Source organism: Tamandua tetradactyla, chromosome 11 (genome assembly GCF_023851605.1).
Source record: "Tamandua tetradactyla isolate mTamTet1 chromosome 11, mTamTet1.pri, whole genome shotgun sequence".
Classification (NCBI taxonomy): domain Eukaryota; kingdom Metazoa; phylum Chordata; class Mammalia; order Pilosa; family Myrmecophagidae; genus Tamandua; species Tamandua tetradactyla.
Genome location: NC_135337.1, coordinates 17,262,206 through 17,277,559, shown reverse-complemented (window position 1 = coordinate 17,277,559; position 15,354 = coordinate 17,262,206). Strand labels below are relative to the sequence as shown.

General features: G+C 33.8%; 1 non-coding gene and 2 pseudogenes across 1 annotated transcript; 2 read left to right on the top strand and 1 right to left on the bottom strand.

Moving 5' to 3' along the window:
- Nucleotides 1-664: 664 nt before the first annotated feature.
- LOC143649073 (NACHT, LRR and PYD domains-containing protein 9-like) overlaps nucleotides 665-15,354 on the top strand; it is a 28,736-nt pseudogene continuing 14,046 nt past the window's right edge.
- On the bottom strand, nucleotides 8,229-8,325 carry LOC143651055 (U6 spliceosomal RNA; annotated as a pseudogene).
- Nucleotides 14,305-14,468, top strand: LOC143651094 (U1 spliceosomal RNA). The gene has a single exon (XR_013159833.1). It is a non-coding gene; the product is annotated as a U1 spliceosomal RNA (small nuclear RNA).

The following is a 15,354-nucleotide window of genomic DNA, read 5'->3' as shown; positions in this document are numbered from 1 at the left end:
GAGTATATTAAAGATTCATAAAATGAATTAATGACTTTCAAATTATTTTATAAATTGTAGTATATGACCAACAACACTCATAACAGATTAAAAGTTTTTAAATATCCCTAGAGTTTTTCTGTAATGCAATAATATCCCAAGATACTGTTGCAAAAAATGGGAGTAACTCACATTGCCAAATAACAAATGTACTGTGAAAGTACAATAATGAAAATATTATAATATCAAAATAATAGGCTGCTAACAGAATAGAAATAAAGAAACAGTCATGTATAAATCTCTTTTATATATGACTAAGGTAGGAAATATTGGAAAATGGGTGAATTCTTGTATACAAATGATTGAACAATTTCTTAAATATTTAGAATATAAAGTTAGATTTCTTATTCATGAACAAATCACAGAAGGATTAAAGTACCAACTCTTAACAAAGTACCAATTTACCACAATTGAATATTTATCTCATATCTGTGTTATATAAATTTGTGTTACGATTTTCTAAGCAAGAAAGCCAAAGGGAGTCAGCATTCTCCAAGGAAACAGAACTGACAGATATATATACATAATATAATTTATTATAGGAATTAACTCATGTGACTGTGGGAATGGGCAGTTCAGATTCCACAGTGCAGGGTGCAAGCTGGGAACCTCAAGGAAGTTTTCGATGGATTCCTCAGGTAAAACTGGCTTGGTAAATTAGAGGTAGAAACACTTCCTTCTTCTTGCTGAAATCATACCTTCTTTAAAGGCTTTCAGCTAATTGGCTGAGATTTCTCTTGTTGTTGAAGGAAATCTCGTAAATTAATTGTAGATGTAATAAGCTGTAGAGACAATCTACTCACTGATGATTTAAATCCACAAAATATTCTCACAGTAACAATCAAGCCAGTGTCTGCCTGACCAAACAATGGCACACCATAACCTAGCCAAGGTGACACAAGAATTTACCATTAATCGTGACACAAAATTGGTAATTTCCAACGGATATGAGCTTTGAATTTCTGCATGATAAAAAATCCTCTAAAATATTAAAATACAAATAATTGGAGCTGAAAACATTCAAATCTATATTACATGAAAGATCAATTTACTTAAGTGAATTAAATTCCTTACAAGCAACAATATTAGAGGGACATCCTAAAAGAAAAATGCACAAACATTTATTTAATTCAGTAATGAAGAAATACAAAGTGACAAACCATATGAAACAGTTTACATTTATTTCACAGTTAAAAATGGCATAACTTATTATTAAAATAGATTATTACTTCTTTGAAAATTGACAAGAGAATTAAACAAAGTGAAAAAATTTATTTAAAAATTGAAAAAATTGAAAAAATCAGGATATGATAATCCTTATAAACTTTTCTGCATACACATTGTTTTGGAAGGCAATTTGGCAGTATGCATCAAAAATTTTTTATTTAGTAACTGCATTTCAGTGAATTGTTGTTCCCAAAAATATACAGCAATCTGAACATATATTTTATGAAAATGTAGAAATACTAAAGGATCAACTAAATAAATTATTACATGTTTTCTGGAATAAATGTTATGACTCTATTAAAATTCTATTGCTGAAAGATATACAGTTACATAGAAAGTTCTTTATAACACATTGTTAATTCATAAGATTATATCAATGTCCATAATGGGTATTTATCAGTGATGAGATTTTTGGTCATTTTTATGTTCTTTATATTTTTCATTTCCAAAATTTTGACAGTGTATATATAAATGTATATAATTACAAATAAGCTAATTAAAAATAAGATTTTGCTTATTTACATAGAAAACTAAAATATGTTTTTGTTTAAAAATATTTTTATTTATAGTGTAACTTGACATAAAATGTATGCATGGTAGGCTATAATTAGTCTTCTATTCATTAATTGGTCCTCATGGTAGACAAGGAGCTAAAAGTAGTTATGAATGAAAAGATAGCACTGATGAATTGAGCTTTTTTTTGGAGTTTCTTAATTTTTATTGAATTAAATCATAAAATTATTTTTCATATCATTCACTTTCTTCCTTTTTAAACTTTTTTATTGTATAGTATAGCATACATACAAAGCAAAGAAATAAAAAAACAATAGTTTTCAAAGCACCCTTCCACAGCCAGCTACAGGACAGATCTCAGCATTTATCATGGGCTGCCATGCAGTCCTCTCAGATTTTTCCTTCTAGCTACTACAGAATACAGAACTGAGATCTTTTAAAACTATCCCCTAAACAAACATGTCCTCTCTACTAATTGAATATTTCCCACCACTTGTAAGGTATAAGTCTTTTTTGCTTAGTTTTTACTGATGTCCAACATCTGCCGTCTGACAATGTGAAAGGATTGCAGAGTGAAGTTGTGCATCGCACAGAAGATGCACAGCCTGAAGAAATCATTGTCATTTTAGAACTCCAGTCACAGATTTCAGTGAACAAATACAACCTCACAGAGGCAGACACATCATGTATGATGATGATGTAGACAAAAATTCAGAAAGCATTTATATATAAAAAGAAAGACACTTGAAAATACAAGTTATTTGTATTTCATAAATGCGTTTTCAATGATCATTTTATGAACATCAAATGTGAGATTACGTTCAAGACTTTATAAAATTGTGTGAAAAATGGTGGCAGCACTTCAAAATGTATTCATTTTTCCTTACTAGTAACATATTTTAACTTTATGCTCCTGTAAATTAGCAGATAAAATTAACATATCTTCAACAGTTTTTCCAATTTATTTTAGGATTTACTACAATCAAAATGTTTCCATGCAATTTAATATAAAAAATTGTTTGATTTTAACATTTTCTATCTCCCTATATCAGGTATATTAGGCTAAATGGGACTTTTCATGTTCAAAACACCATGTTTTTTTTATTACATCAACTTTCTATAGAAGGTACAGAAATGGAATTATCTCTTCTACAGACTTGGCGATATTTACTACATTCTTTCTCCCATAATGGAGTGTGACTTGTGGAGCATGCCTTTATTCTCCTTGTATTCCACAACAATGCGATTATAGACATTCAAATATTTATTGACTAAATAACCAGCTAGTATCAGAATGCAAAGATGTCAAGATGGGATTAAATGTGCCAGAGATTTTTGAAGGAACATCTATAATGGATAAACAAAATAAATAAGAGTAGGTAGGAGAAACCTGAAGCAATGATTGATGCACTTAAAAAGACAGGGAAAAGGAAAGAGAATTGGGTAGGAAGTGTCTCATATTATAGCACAGTTCTAAGGAAGCTTCAACCAGCCAAGGTTGCTGCATAGATGAGTTCTGAACCCTTAGCAGATGGACTGGCACTAACATTCCCACTGTGCTCAGCCTTGACTGGTAGCAAACTAGGTGATATGTGGCTTTAGCAGAACATATTGGCAGTGCCAGAGGGGAAACAGTCAGACCTACCAGCCAATTATGCTCCTTGTAGCAAGCTGTCTTGAAGGAGAAATAAAATATTCAATGTATAATAACCTGGTGATTAAGTAATCAACTAAAAAAGAAACAAAAATCAATTTTTTGATGGAAGCAACCAAATCTCAGATTCAACATAATTTTTAAAGATTACTATCATATAAAAGACATGACCAGTGAGATAGCCTTAAAATGTGTCAGCCTGGTAGGGTGAATTACATATCCTGAAATTTCCTTTCCTCTATGTTGCCAACTATTCTGGGCCTTTCTCAGAAAGGGGATTCTTCGAAGATTTGGGGAGTCAATGTAAAGGAGTAGCCATCTCTCTCTCTCTCCACAAACACACACACACACACACACACACACACACACACATTCACAGACACACACAGTAGCTGACCTGCTGTCTGAGTTCATTGTTATGAAGCAGTCGATGGTCCTACAATTACTCCACCTTTCCCTGGATTTTCCTTCAGCTTTTCTAACTTCTAGGCCAGACTCAGCTCTGTGACAAGGGACCCTGCCTTCTGCAGGAAACTACTCACCAAGGTTAAAGACAAAAAGAACTGATACGGGTTTCTGTCCATATAGAGATCTTTCTGGCTCTTAACTCGTGTGATCCTCTCTGCCCTTGACCTCCCCCATTTCACATCTAAGCAACTCTTCCAAATTTCTGGGCTGTCATTTCAAGGTCCAGCATCAGAAGTGGAGACAAAAGCCTTAGAAAAGGCAGGTCACAGTGGCTCAGCAGGCAGAGTTCTTGCCTGCCATGCCAGAGACTCGGGTTCAATTCCCAGTGCCTGCCCATGCAAAAGAGAAAGAAAAAAAGCCTTAGAGAGACTGCTTAACCAGTGTGCTGGTTTGAAAGGAAGTATGTCTCCTAGAAAAGCCATGTTTTAATCTAAATCCCATTTCATAAAGGCCGAATAATTCCTATTCAATACTGTACATTTGAAACTGTAATCAGATCATCTTCCTGGAGATGTGATTTAATCAAGAGTAGTTGTTAAACTGGATTAGGTGACGACATGTCTCCACCCATTTGGATGAGTTTTGATAAGTTTCTGGAGTCCTGTAAAAGAGGAAACATTTTGGAGAATGAAGGAGATTTGGAGAGAGCAGAGGATGCTGCAGCACCACGAAGCAGAGTCCACTAGCCAATGACCTTTGGAGATAAAGAAAGAATTGTCCTCCCGGGGAGCTTCACGAAAGTGAAAGCCAGGAGAGAAGAAGCTAGCAGATGACACCGTGTTCACCACATGCCTTTCCAGATGAGAGAAAAACTCTGACTGTGCTTGCCGTGTGCCGGTCCACTTAAGAGAGAAACCCTAAACTTCATCGGCCTTCTTGAACCAAGGTATCTTTCCCTGGATGCCTCAGATTGGACATTTCTGTAGACTTGCTTTAATTGGGACATTCTCTTGGCCTTAGAACTGCAAACTACCAATTTATTAAATCCTCCTTTTTAGAAGTCATTCTGTTTCTGGTATATTGCATTCTGGCAGCTAGCAAACTAGAACAGCCAGCTCCCACAATATCCCAAGCCAATTAATTACATCATTAATATATACGGCTCTGTTTCTCTAATTAAATATCCACTAATAGAATAGGACTGTTGTTTTGGCCATAACGCTTTATTTTCATTTAATAACAAAAGGGTTAAGAAAATATAACTTGAAACCTAGGAAAAAGAAAAAGAAGAGTGTGAATTTAATGTGCATTTTCAGGAAGAAAAGACTGATGTATCTTTAATAATCTCATATTATGGTTTAAGAATTTTCTTAACCATCTTTCACTTTTGTGTTTTTTGGAGCCTAGCACACAATGGGAAATAAACAATAAACTAAAAAAAGTCACATTGTACTGTTAAAGTTCCAAAGGCCCCAGCCAGATGAGGGTCACACTTCATTTAGCATCTGTTACACCCTCTCTGTCATTCTTCGTCACCTTCCCTTTAAAAATAGGTTGGTAGCCCTCTACTAAAGACATACACATTTCCCCAAAGTCTTTCTATTCTCTAGTACCTTATTATATGCACCAGAAGAAAAATAAGTAAATCTGTTGAACTCAAGGAGATAGTTTCTTTCTTTTTTTGTATCTGCAGAACATTAAACAATTCAAAGTAGGAGTGAAGGAAGCATATTTAATTTATTTCGTATTTCAAATATTCATCAAGACCACTATGGAATGTTTTCCCAATAATAATGATTAAGGCGGCAACCTATTATTTTGAGAACTTTTTACAATTATAACACATCATAACAAATATCCTCCCAACTTAAAAGTTAGAAACTGAAGCATATAGAATGAGCTGCTGAAAGGCATACAATTGGAAATACTAAAGTCAGTGCCATTCCATTAGAGTATGTTAGAAAATCAATTGTGGTCTATTTTGTCTTTTTAGATTTCAATGTGGAATAATTCATTTAATGCGTGTGCCAGTTATCAATTTATTACATCTCATCGCCATAACCATTCTTTTTACTGTTCTATTATTATGGAGGAAAGTTATGTAAATATTTCCTGTAGTAGCTGTTAGGATACTCAGATCATATTGAAAGACACTGGAGGAGGAAGAGCCTTTCCATTCCTGGTCCATTGTGTCTCTCTTGCCATGTTTCTATGGTGTGCTTTCCCCAACACTTGGTTGCTGAAGGTGTACAGTTTTTTACCCTTCTAGGCTACTACAGAGCATACTTTTTCCAGCATTCAGCTCATGAGTGCTCATGATTTTCTCCTCTACTAGGTTTATCAAGAACACAGCCTTCTCCAACACCTTGTTCCAGGAAAGTGACCTATCTCCAAAACTCAGATCCTGTAGAAGACTTCTTCAACCACTGGTTCAATCAGCTTGGTAGCCAGAAGCACCCAGCAATCAACAAAGTTCTCTAGCATCTTTCCTGAAGCTTTATAGTAGAGTGCCAAAAATGAGGTACCTTCTCGTGGACAGACTCACTCAACATCCCCACAGCTGAGTTTTCAGTAAGTTCCAAGGCACAGCATCTCTGTGTAGAGACCTTTCCCAACACCCTAAATGGAAGATTTCAAGCAAGTTCCACAAGCATGGCACCTCAGCAACTTAAAATAGTATATGCCTGTAAGTAATACATGCAAGCAACATATGATGGCATAGATGTAATTGTTAAATTGGCAGGGTGGTTTGCTCAAGTCTGTTATTTTAGTTAATATGCATCTATTTCAGACAAATGTATCTCATCCTGATATGGTAGCACACAAAAACTTCGTTAAGAACATTTGCATGTAGTTTTATTTCCTGTAATGTCATTATCTACTTTTATTATCAGGGGAATGCTGGTCTCATAGAATGAGTTGGAAAGTATACCTTCTGCTTTATTTTTGAGAAAAGATTGTACAGAATTTATATATTTTCTTCCTAAAGTGTTTGTTAGAATTCTCCAGCAAACCATCTTGCTCTGGTGCTTTCATTTTGTAAAGTTATTAATTATTAACTCAATTTCTTTATTATATATAGGTCTGCTCAAATTATTTCTCCCTTGTGTATTTTGATAGTTTGTGTCCTTCAAAGAGTTAGTGAATTTCATCTAAGTTATTAAATTTGTAGGCATAGTTTGGCTCATAATATTCCTTAATTAATATTTTCACGTTCATGGGATTAATAGCAATGACCTCTCTCACATTTCTAATATTGTTATTATGTGATTTTTCTGTTTTATTTCCCTCGGTTAGTCAGCATACAAGTTTGTTGATCTTATTGCTCTTTTCAAAGAACACATGTTTGGTTTCAATAATTTTGTCTATTGATTCCTACTTTCTATCTCATGGATTTGTGCTTTAATTTTTAGTTTTTCATCTGTTTGCTTTGGCTTTATATTATTCTTCTTTCTCTAGTTTCTCAAAGGGGAAGTTTAGACAAATGATTTTTGGTCTTTCTTCTTATGTAATATATGTGAGTATTCAATGCTATGAATTTCCCTGTAAGCACTGCTTTTGCTACATCCTACACATTTGGATAGGTTGTATTTTCATTTTTATTCTATTCAGCATATGTTTTAATTTCTCTTGATACTTCTTCTATGAATTCTGTGTTATTTATTTAAAAGTGTTTTTAATCCCCAAATATTTTTAGATTGTTCAGGTATTTTTCTGGACAATTTGCTATTGATTTCTAGTTTGATTCCATTGTGTCTGAAAATATCGTATAACTTCTATTTATAAAAATTTCTTAAGGCCTGTTTTATATTCTGTAATATGGTCTATGTTGATGAATGTTCTAAGAGAGTTTCAGAAGAATGTGTATTCTGCTATTGATGGATGATGTATTCTATAAATTGTACCCAGGAAATTGACAGATTCAATATTATCCTTACTGGTTTTCTGCCTGCTGGATCTGTCAAATATTGATATTAAGGTGTGAGAGTTTTCATCCATGATAATGGATTGGTTTATTCCTCCTAGTAATTCTATCAGCTTTTGTTTTGTGCATTTTGACACCTTGTTGCAAAGCAAATTCATCTTAAAAATTTTTATATCTTCTTGGGAAATTGACCCATGGTCATTATGGATTGCCTTCCTTATCCCTAAATAAATTTCTTTGATCTGAAGTCTAGTTTGTCTGAAATTAATACAGCTATATCAGCTTACTTTTGATTAGTATTTAGTCTGGTATATCCATCCTTTTACTTATTTTTTGTTTTTTTGAGGGGAGTGCATGGTCCGGAATTGAACCTGAGTCTCCCTCATGAAGGAGGCAAGGCGAGCATTCTACCACTGAACCACCTGTGCACCCCCATTTCTTTGCTTTTTTTTTTTTTTTTTTTATAGTATGGAACGCTTCATGAATTTGCGTCATCCTTGCGCAGGGGCCATGCTAATCTTTTCTGTATAGTTACAATTTTAGTGCTTGCCAAGCAAGCACAAGGAGTTTTTTTCCCCCCTATGGGCAGTCACCAGGAATCAAACCCAGGTTTCTGGCATGGCAGGCGAGAACTCTGCCTGTTGAGCCACCATGGCCTAACCCATCCCTTTACTTTTTTTTTCTCCATCGCTTTACTTTTAACTGATCCTAGTCTTTATAGTTAAAGTGGTTAGTCTAACATATGGTTTGATCTTGTCTTTTAACCATTCTGACAATCTCTGCCTTTCAGGTTGTGCATCTAGACCCTTAAAGAGATTATTGATATAATTGGATTAATATTTACTATTTTAAATTGCTCTTTAATTGTTGTATCTGTTTAATATTAATTGTATCTTCTCTTCTTCCATCTTATCTGGTTTTAATTGAGCATTTTCTATGGTTAAATTTTATCTTTTATCTTAGTGTATCTATTATATTTCCATTAAAACACCTTTAGTATTTGACCTAGAATTTGCAACAAACATTTCTAACTACTCTAAATCTATTTTCAAATAACACTATGACACTCATGGTTAGTATATTTACATAATATTTTTATTCCACTCTCTCACTCTTTGTGGCATTGTTTCTCTTTATTTTACCTATACATATGCTAAAAATCAACCAATACATTGTTACTGTTATTACTTTATACAGGTATATTTTAAATAGATTACAATTAAGAAACATAAGTTTTTATTTTACCTTCTGTGTTCCTTCTTTGATACTGCCCCTTTTTTTATTTGGATCCAATTTTTTAATTTCATTTTCTTTTTCCCTGAAGAAATTTTCTAACATAGCTTTGTAGGTGATGCCTGCTGGTGATGAAATTCCTCAGTTTTTTATTTTTAAATTTTTCCTGCTCAGCAATAAATTCATGGTATATAGAAGTCTAGATTGATGCTTTTTCTTTAAACTTGAAGCATTTCACTGCATTCCCTTCTTGTTTGCATGGTTTTTGGTGATATTGAAGATTCCTGGGTCTCCGGTTTGTTATCTGTTACTGATTTTGGGAAATTGCCTGCTATTTGTGCTTTAAATATTACTTTTGTTCTTTTTTTATTCCTTCTGATAATTTCAATTACATCTATGTTCTGCCATTAGAAATAATTCATGTATTAGTCAGGATTCTCTAGGGAAACAGAATCTAGAGGAGATATCTATAAATAATACGAGATTGTATAAAATAGTCTCACACAACTATGGAGTTGCATGAGTCCAAATTCCCTAGAGCAGGCTTCAAGCTGGGAACTCTAATGAAGGTTTTGACAAATTCCCCAGAAGAAGCTGAAGTAGAGATGAAAATGGTCTCTTTTGACTGATGAAATCATCACTCCATTTTAAGGCTATGGCTGATTGGATTAAATTCTCTCATTGCTGGTGATACTCTCCTTAGTTGATTATAGATGTAATCATCCATAGATGCAATCACTTTACTCATGATTTAAGTCCATGGAATGTCCTCACAGTAACAGGACAGCGCTTGCTTGACCAGATAACCAGGCACCATTCCTTGGCCAGGCTGACACATGAACATAACCATCACAGTCTACCCCTTGTCAACCTGGCAGCTATACACATCACCTTAAACCATTTTTAATCTCTAATAAAAAATAACAGACATTTTCACCTAATAATACTCAACTATCCTGCATAAAACTGGAAATGCACTAAATATCTCCAGAATAGGGTTTAAGTTTGTGCGTAATAGTCACACCCGCCATAAACTTGATATCCTATAACTTAAATACTCTGAGATGAATAATGCAACTTACATCATATGATATAGGCACAAGATAGGGAAGAAAATAAAGATATTTGCTTTAAGTACATACATAAATGTATTCTTCACAAAACCAGGAAGAAATAGTCATGCTATTACAGTCCTCATTTCTCTAACTGATCACTTGGTTGTAGTTCATATTATTACTACCTTCTTCCACTACCCATTCCGTGTTCTCTTTACCCTCAGCAAGCACATGAGCTGGCATGGTTCTTTGCCTGGTGGGTGACTCAAAACTTTCTTATGTTTCTGGGCCATTGGTAGTCCTTCCAGTATTGGATTGTTGCAATTTTCCATTAACTTTAATTACAGAGCATGATAGCAGATAAGACACACCCTAAGGGATGTACTGTATTCCAGGCAAACTCTTCTTTACCTCCATTGTATAGATGTAGTTCTTTTTTTCCATTGATAGTGAAGATCAGTCACCCCAGCCAATACAGTAATCTCCTTCTTTGCCTGTTGATTCTAAGGCATGAGAGGTCCAAAATGGCCAGGTGGCAGCCTAAACTTTCAGTTCAATGGAATCAGTGGTGTGTCTCCTGGTAGAAGCACTCCTCACTCAGGAGCTAGGACTTACAGACCAGTAGAGCTTATGATTGCAGGAACAGGAAGCAAACATTTTTCTATTGGGTCACTAGGGTGTAGTATTAGTGCCACTCATGTGACCGTTTGGAGAATAAACTCATTTCAGGCACAAGTCTGCTGGTTGCTGTTGTAGAATGGCAAAAAAGTGCATGTTGTTGGAATAAAGGTAAATGAGGCAGTAATTTGCAGGGCCCAAGGCAATCATCAGGGAGCTTGACCATTTTAAGGACTTCAGATTTTACTACTAGTAGATTATGAAGTCACTAGAAGGTTATGAGCAGAGTAATATGATTCCATTTTAAATAGATGACTCTAGTTGCTCTCTGAAAAATAAACAATAAGGGTGAGAAATAAGGAGATCAGATAGGAGACATTACTTTAACTGAGCTAAGAAGTGAGACTAGCTTGGACTGAGAAGGTTAGTGGTAGAAATGAAGAGTGGTAATTGGAATAGATGCATTGATTTCTTATTTTACTCAAATTGAAAATTCCTAATATGCATGCATTAAACAGTTAATATCTTGCACATTGCTTTTAGCATCTCTCTTTATTGAGAAAAAAAGAATATCTATGCATATTCTATGATTTATAGGTTTGCTGATTTCCTTGGTTTAAATATTTTCACTGGAGCTGATTTCAAAATATCAACATGAAGTCACCGAAGTCAGAGTTGGAAAAAAAAATTAAGAAAATTAAACCAAATATATGTATGTAAGTCTTTGATAAAGTTTGAAAGTGAATTAATTGCTCAATATCTGACAAGAATCTCTAGTTATTCATGGTTGGGCGTTCTTTAGTTTCTATCTGAGTAGAAATGTGATGTCATTTTAAGACATAGGACAAACATTCTTACAAAGGGACACTGGCTTATGTATAGACTATGTGAAATTTAGGATAATAAAACGTGAATGAAACAATATGCAGAGTGCTGGAATTACTCCAACCTCCTAAAAGCATATCATAGCTGCTGAGATTTCTATTTCTTACTTCATGCACTATATGAGCTGATTTGAACAATGCCCTCTCCATTTTAATTACTTCCAAATTTCAGTAAGATAAAATTCAATCCTAGATAATTCCAAGGCTACTATATATTTTGCCTTAAGTATATATATTTCACCTTTGTATATTTCAAAAATTATACCTCAAACCATGTCCATACACAACTTCCTTTAAAAGTTTGCATTATTTGGGAATAAAGCAAAAGCTAGAAATCTCATTAGAAACAAATGTAAATATATAAAGAGTAAAAAATAATGTTCTGAATGTGTCAGTTAATATAAAATATGCACAAAAGTTAATAAAAACCATGTCATATCTTTGTGCAACTCATGATTTTGGATAAATGAAATTATCCAGAAATCATACAATCATTGATGTACTCAAATTTAATCACCCTTTCTAGGAATAGTTCTGTATTTCCAAGAAAGATTTTCCAGAGTTACAAATTAATATCCCCAAAACTAATGTTACGTAGGTTCCTAATCTCTCTCTTCATCACACAATTGTGAAATTGGTTTCATAACCAGTAAGGGATTATGTAGAGGATTAATATAAATTGAAAACTATAAGAGACAGCACAGTTTATTTTGAATATGTTTTTACGAATAATAATTTGAAATGTCCTCAGAAAGCTACCTTTGGGGGCCTACTCTCAAATACTAAGGAGAACTCCAAAGTGAGCATACTAGAAACTTTTAGGAAAAGGAAAAGAAAGAAATAAAGAGAAAAAGAAAAAAAATCAGAAACACACATGACAAAGTGAATTGTGAATGGAAAGCAAAGTGTAATCTTTTGCCCTGACTAATACCCCTAAATAGTGCAGTTTAAAAACCATTCTTCAGGTCCGCTGCAAGTGCTCCTTTTAAAGAGGAACAGGTCTAGCTTGTCGACACATAAAGTTTCTTCTATCAATGAATTTTCTGGTCACTAAGCAGGAGACCTTCAACAACTGTCTAAGCGGGTTGTTTTCAACCAATATGCTGCATGTATAGGAAATGAAAGTGTGGTGAAGGTACGTCTAGGGTCTATTTATCCATGTGAAAAAAGCAGAGTTCACAATAGAATTGATTTCTGTTATTTATTATCTGTTCTCTTCATTGACCATGTTTCAAATACAGAAGTCTACCATTTTTTTTTCTAAAAGTGACTTTTCTGTTCTTTCTCTACTCTTTTTTTTTTTTTGGCTTATTTTTCTTGTAAATAGTTATCATACAAATATATCCAACCTCTGTTGGCTTTTTCTTAGATTCCCTGTGTTTTTCTAAATGTTTATTTTCAAAGCTCTTTAAGGGAAAAATTATTACTCAATTAATTAATTAAAAACTTATTGCCATATGTATGCATCAGACTGCTTAAATAATGTCAAAAAAAGGTGTAATATGTGAGGGTTCTCCAAGACCTTAGACCTTAGAGAGGAAGACTAATGTTAATCAAATAACTATTCCAGTAAATGGACCAATGCTAAGTTGGTCCCATAAATTAGAGACATTGGCACCAAACAAGCCTCTGTTTAATAACATACTTAGGCAAGACAACAAAATTTCTTCTTTTAAAATGATGATTGAGTTTAGGTATGCATATGAAGTTGTTAATTAGAAAAAGGAAAGTAAGACATAAAGAGGTTAACCAAATGTATGAAATTCCTGCATGAGGTACCTGGAGTAAAAAGAGAAATGAGACTTAAGTTGGCAAATGCCAGTTCTTATCCCAATATCTTCTTCTATTTATTAATTCAATTAGTTACACTGCATTAAATGACTTCTTATTTTCTTAACCAATTACAACCAATTCCACATTGGTTTTCTCATTCTTTCTTAAACCTAAATACATCAATAGTTTGTCTCATTGAATAGCTCTTATAAACTCAACTGAACATTATTTGCCACAATGACAAATCCATTGAACAATAATTAATGATTCCCTTACTGATCATCCCTTCACAGTCTCTCTGTTGGTTTCTTCCCACCTCAAACTTAAAATGATGTTTTTTGAGCACTTCCCTATCTACATTTAGAACATTAAATCCAGTATCATAGAATCAAAATCTAGCTATACACCAGTGACTCTCAAACGTATATCCCCAACCTAGTTCTCTCCCTTTAGGTCCGGAATTGCATAACCAACTGCATTCGTAAAAACTCAACCTAGATGTTTGATATGCATCTGCCAAAAAGACTTGTCAATTTCCCAGATTTTGGCACCTTCGTGAATAGATGCAGAATTTGAAGTAATTGACTCTATTCTTCAATTTCTTGAATTCATTTTTACAAAAAAAAAAAAAATTGCTCAGGTCTCCCCATTTAGCTGGGAAGGTATGTAGTGAGCAATACAGTCAAGATATTCTTCATCACAGGACTTATACTGTTGTAAGCTCTATAAATAAGGCTTTATTGGGTTTGTTCACCTAGATTGCCCCTAAAAATGCATTTATTTTTTCTAATGTTCAAGGGATGTTGATACTTTAATATGGCTATATATCCTAAAATAATGAAAACTTGGTCTATATATGTTATAGCAGCTAGGAGAATAGGCTTTTAAATATAAATATATATTTATACATCATAAACATACATAAAATGCACAAGTCAAATCATAGCCAAATACATTTAAAAAAGTAAAAGCACCACACTTACCTGACCGGGAAGATATCATGATTAAGGAGATGCTTTTCTTAGAGCAAGTCTTACCCATTACACTCCAGATGTACTGATTCCTGTGATCTCCCCAAATGTGGGAAACTCAATTGCATAATTTATGGTAGTGGGGGACCACATTTGCATTTTCCCCTGGTTAAAAAAAAAATGAAAACACCTATTTTGCCATCATCCTGTATCAGATATTGAAGATTTCAGGTACCCTAGAAGCCCCTTCATGCTCAATTCCAGTAATAATCTATCACTTCAAACTTTTTTGACTGCCAGTACTGCACATTATTTTGTTTTAAAGTTTTATATAACAGAATCTTGCAATAAATATTTCAGTCATCATTTCCGGGTTATTGGCCCAATAGTGGAGCATAACAAATATCTCCAAAGCATTGTTTTTTCATGCATGTCTTTATTTTAATACTTATCTACCCATATACTGGATAGAAGAAGTGTCAATCAAATGGTTTTTATAATCACATGGTCACATGATAAAAACTATATAGTTATACAATCATTATCAAAGATTGAAGTTTACTGGATTACAGTTCAACAATTTCAGGCACTTCCTTCTGGCTATTCTGGTATACTAGAAACTAAAAAGAAGTACCTATATAATGAGTCAGTAGTCATAACAATTTGTTAAATCCTAATTTCTTGGTTACACCTCCTCTTCCTCGTATGATCATTCTCTCAATCTGCAGAGATTTTTGGGCAATCTCTATTTTAGCTTCTTCCTGCTGAAAAGGGGTGTCAATCTTATGGCGTTGAAGAATGAAACTGTTGATGTTCTTGGAGAGACTGGTACCTCTAGGTTCCAGGGCTTATCAGACAAGAAAAATCTGGGAGCCTTAAGTTTTTGAAAAAAAATAATTAAGTAAAACATTTACAGAGTCTTTTTAGCAGTACTATTGGTTCAAGTTTTGCATACTGTGGCAATTTGCAATATCTGGCTGGAGTGCGCATAAGAACAACCTCTAAAATGACCTCCGGACTCTATTTGAAATATCTTAGCCATTGAAAATTTATT